The sequence below is a fragment of the Schistocerca serialis genome, unplaced genomic scaffold, assembly GCF_023864345.2.
Source record: "Schistocerca serialis cubense isolate TAMUIC-IGC-003099 unplaced genomic scaffold, iqSchSeri2.2 HiC_scaffold_1164, whole genome shotgun sequence".
Classification (NCBI taxonomy): Eukaryota; Metazoa; Arthropoda; class Insecta; order Orthoptera; family Acrididae; genus Schistocerca; species Schistocerca serialis.
In genome coordinates, this window is record NW_026047364.1 from 52,501 (window position 1) to 57,500 (window position 5,000).

The window sequence follows — 5,000 nt, forward strand, 5'->3', positions numbered from 1 at the left end:
GGAACAATTGCAAGCCCCAATCCCTAGCACGAAGGAGGTTCAGCGGGTTACCCCGACCTTTCGGCCTAGGAAGACACGCTGATTCCTTCAGTGTAGCGCGCGTGCGGCCCAGAACATCTAAGGGCATCACAGACCTGTTATTGCTCAATCTCGTGCGGCTAGAAGCCGCCTGTCCCTCTAAGAAGAAAAGTAATCGCTGACAGCACGAAGGATGTCACGCGACTAGTTAGCAGGCTAGAGTCTCGTTCGTTATCGGAATTAACCAGACAAATCGCTCCACCAACTAAGAACGGCCATGCACCACCACCCACCGAATCAAGAAAGAGCTATCAATCTGTCAATCCTTCCAGTGTCCGGGCCTGGTGAGGTTTCCCGTGTTGAGTCAAATTAAGCCGCAGGCTCCACTCCTGGTGGTGCCCTTCCGTCAATTCCTTTAAGTTTCAGCTTTGCAACCATACTTCCCCCGGAACCCAAAAGCTTTGGTTTCCCGGAGGCTGCCCGCCGAGTCATCGGAGGAACTGCGGCGGATCGCTGGCTGGCATCGTTTATGGTTAGAACTAGGGCGGTATCTGATCGCCTTCGAACCTCTAACTTTCGTTCTTGATTAATGAAAACATACTTGGCAAATGCTTTCGCTTCTGTTCGTCTTGCGACGATCCAAGAATTTCACCTCTAACGTCGCAATACGAATGCCCCCGCCTGTCCCTATTAATCATTACCTCGGGTTCCGAAAACCAACAAAATAGAACCGAGGTCCTATTCCATTATTCCATGCACACAGTATTCAGGCGGGCTTGCCTGCTTTAAGCACTCTAATTTGTTCAAAGTAAACGTGCCGGCCCACCGAGACACTCACTCAAGAGCACCCTGGTAGGATTGCAACGGGGTCCGCCTCGGGACGCACGAGCACGCACGAGGCGCGTCGCACGCCTTCAGCTCGCCCCACCGGCAGGACGTCCCACGATACATGCCAGTTAAACACCGACGGGCGGTGAACCAACAGCGTGGGACACAAATCCAACTACGAGCTTTTTAACCGCAACAACTTTAATATACGCTATTGGAGCTGGAATTACCGCGGCTGCTGGCACCAGACTTGCCCTCCAATAGATACTCGTTAAAGGATTTAAAGTGTACTCATTCCGATTACGGGGCCTCGGATGAGTCCCGTATCGTTATTTTTCGTCACTACCTCCCCGTGCCGGGAGTGGGTAATTTGCGCGCCTGCTGCCTTCCTTGGATGTGGTAGCCGTTTCTCAGGCTCCCTCTCCGGAATCGAACCCTGATTCCCCGTTACCCGTTACAACCATGGTAGGCGCAGAACCTACCATCGACAGTTGATAAGGCAGACATTTGAAAGATGCGTCGCCGGTACGAGGACCGTGCGATCAGCCCAAAGTTATTCAGAGTCACCAAGGCAAACGGACCGGACGAGCCGACCGATTGGTTTTGATCTAATAAAAGCGTCCCTTCCATCTCTGGTCGGGACTCTGTTTGCATGTATTAGCTCTAGAATTACCACAGTTATCCAAGTAACGTGGGTACGATCTAAGGAACCATAACTGATTTAATGAGCCATTCGCGGTTTCACCTTAATGCGGCTTGTACTGAGACATGCATGGCTTAATCTTTGAGACAAGCATATGACTACTGGCAGGATCAACCAGGGAGCTGCGTCAACTAGAGCTGAGCAGCCGGCCGCCCGGGAGTGTGTCCCGGGGGCCCGCGCGAACACGCAAGCGTCCGCTCAATTATTCTGCAAACAGGAGGAGGCTGAGCTCCCCTGCACAATACACCTCGAAACCCTCTCAGGTCCCGGCGGCGCGCAGCGCCGTCCTAAGTACTTGGTCGGGTTCGAGAGAGGCGCAATCGCCCGGAGTTTGGCGAGTAGACGCTTTAGGTGCGACCACCCGTGCTCCCAACTGAGCTTGCCGCTGCCGACAGAGGCCCGGGAGCGTGCTGTCGTGGCATTGCCGGCGGGAGACAACACGCGCCACCTACGGTGGCCGGCAGCTCCAACGCCAGCGCCACAGAAGGACAAAAGCCCCACTTGGGTGCCGAAGCGAACTCTCCCAGCACAGCGCACGCGCCAACACGTCCGCACAGCTGCGATACAATCCACCTGCGAGAACCGCAGAGGCGACCGAGCAGCAGACGGCGTCGCGGCGCCGAGCGCCGGGCGGCGGCGCATCCTCAGCGCACACAGTCCTCAATCGGACCAGCACACTGCAGATGTCCACCGCGCTTCGCACCGGGCCCGCGAGGACCTACTTTGGCCGCACGGCGCCGCGTGCAGGGTGCGCCGGCGCGCAGCTACGCCGCCTGCCGCCTCCGTCGGCCGGCGCGCCTGCCACTGGCCGCCCCCACCAGCCGGCTGTAGCGCGTGCGCCCACGCACCGCGCGGCCAGCACGCCGGGAGGCCCCCCCTCACCGGCCGGGGACGGTCCCACCCAGCCACCGCCGCGTATCGCTTCACACCCACATGCCATTCACGTTCGTGGGCATGGTGGGTATCGCTGAAACAACCGGTTGGTAGCTCAACCGATCGTCGCCATCACTGATTCACCTCTAGCGAGAACAACCGCACCACAACGGTTTACCAGTTCTTCATTTGCGTAACGTCACCAGCAAACGTAGACGTCCATCGCCATTTGCAAATTCAACGATTGTTGCATGCCTGTGTCAGGTGTCACGACACACTATGTCTGCCCACATACACGCAACAACATGTGCACGCTTCGCGAACACGTGGAAGGTGGCCCCCGTACGTATGCGATGTCCATTGCGCGAACGACTGTCAACCGGCCTCTGTCGCATGTCGCAGATGTGGAACGCAGTGCACCATGCTATCACGGTGTGTGAGAAGAGACGACTACGTCTGACAACACGCGCCACTACATCAACAGACGGCTCATGCCGATCGCCATCCACGGCATACCATACTGCAATCCAGCTCTTATAGGGAGACGACATGTAGCTGAGTGCACAATATTTGGACCGTATGGTTCGCCGTTGTTGGCGCAGTCGTGGTACGGTCACACATGTACCACGATGTATCATTCAGTACATGAGGACCAATGTGCAGTACAGTGTGTGATTTGGACGTACAACATCAGCGGACAGTTGACACAAGCCGTACCACAACGTAGGCTGTGCTTCGCCATGCGAATGCCAATGAACAACTGCGAAGGGCATTGAGCATGTACGTCCTGCTGCCATCCGCATTACAGTGTATAGCTGCAAGGTGTTTAACATGAAGCGATACTCTGGGGACCGGGCAGTGCGAGTAGCAAACTATATTGCGGGGGTTGCAGTTAGGCAACACTACACTAATTTAACGCGTCGTATGACAATTACAGAGCAGGTTAAGGCCCAACGTGTGTTGGGTTAAGGCCCAACGTGTGTTGGGTTAAGGCCCAACGTGTGTTGGGTTAAGGCCCAACGTGTGTTGGGTTAAGGCCCAACGTGTGTTGGGTTAAGGCCCAACGTGTGTTGGGTTAAGGCCCAACGTGTGTTGGGTTAAGGCCCAACGTGTGTTGGGTTAAGGCCCAACGTGTGTTGGGTTAAGGCCCAACGTGTGTTGGGTTAAGGCGCAACGTGTGTTGGGTTAAGGCGCAACGTGTGTTGGGTTAAGGCGCAACGTGTGTTGGGTTAAGGCGCAACGTGTGTTGGGTTAAGGCGCAACGTGTGTTGGGTTAAGGCGCAACGTGTGTTGGGTTAAGGCGCAACGTGTGTTGGGTTAAGGCGCAACGTGTGTTGGGTTAAGGCGCAACGTGTGTTGGGTTAAGGCGCAACATAGGTTAGGTTAAGGCGCAACATAGGTTAGGTTAAGGCGCAACATAGGTTAGGTTAAGGCGCAACATAGGTTAGGTTAAGGCGCAACATAGGTTAGGTTAAGGCGCAACATAGGTTAGGTTAAGGCGCAACATAGGTTAGGTTAAGGCGCAACATAGGTTAGGTTAAGGCGCAACATAGGTTAGGTTAAGGCGCAACATAGGTTAGGTTAAGGCGCAACATAGGTTAGGTTAAGGTACAATATAGGTTAGGTTAAGGTACAATATAGGGTAGGTTAAGGCGCAACATAGGTTAGGTTAAGGCACAACACGGGTTAGGTTAAGGCACAACACGGGTTAGGTTAAGGCACAAAACGGGTTAGGTTAAGGCACAACACGGGTTAGGTTAAGGCACAACACGGGTTAGGTTAAGGCAGAATACGGGTTAGGTTAAGGCACAATACGGGTTAGGTTAAGGCACAATACGGGTTAGGTTAAGGCACAATACGGGTTAGGTTAAGGCAGAATACGGGTTAGGTTAAGGCACAATACGGGTTAGGTTAAGGCAGAATACGGGTTAGGTTAAGGCACAATACGGGTTAGGTTAAGGCACAATACGGGTTAGGTTAAGGCACAATACGGGTTAGGTTAAGGCACAATACGGGTTAGGTTAAGGCACAATACGGGTTAGGTTAAGGCACAATACGGGTTAGGTTAAGGCACAATACGGGTTAGGTTAAGGCACAATACGGGTTAGGTTAAGGCACAATACGGGTTAGGTTAAGGCACAATACGGGTTAGGTTAAGGCACAATACGGGTTAGGTTAAGGCACAATACGGGTTAGGTTAAGGCACAATACGGGTTAGGTTAAGGCACAATACGGGTTAGGTTAAGGCACAATACGGGTTAGGTTAAGGCACAATACGGGTTAGGTTAAGGCACAATATGGGTTAGGTTAAGGCACAATATGGGTTAGGTTAAGGCACAATATGGGTTAGGTTAAGGCACAATATGGGTTAGGTTAAGGCACAATATGGGTTAGGTTAAGGCACAATATGGGTTAGGTTAAGGTACACATTGTTGTAAGGAAAGGTGTTTTGGGGGGGGGGGGCGGCAGTTTGTTGATTGTGATTATCGTAAGTAAATGACTGCGGCATCATCTGATTTGCCACGTCAGGGTGCACCTTTGGCTCATAACAGGCGGCGCTCTGATTCCATGCTTGTGG

At 53.4% G+C, this 5,000-nt stretch overlaps 1 non-coding gene across 1 annotated transcript in view; it reads right to left on the reverse strand.

Annotated features, from left to right (window-relative positions):
* LOC126433417 (small subunit ribosomal RNA) overlaps window positions 1–1,670 on the reverse strand; it is a 1,910-nt gene extending 240 nt beyond the window's left edge. The window contains exon 1 of the ribosomal RNA XR_007578467.1: window positions 1–1,670. This exon is cut by the window's left edge and continues 240 nt beyond it. This is a non-coding gene — a ribosomal RNA (small subunit ribosomal RNA).
* Window positions 1,671–5,000: the final 3,330 nt, after the last annotated feature.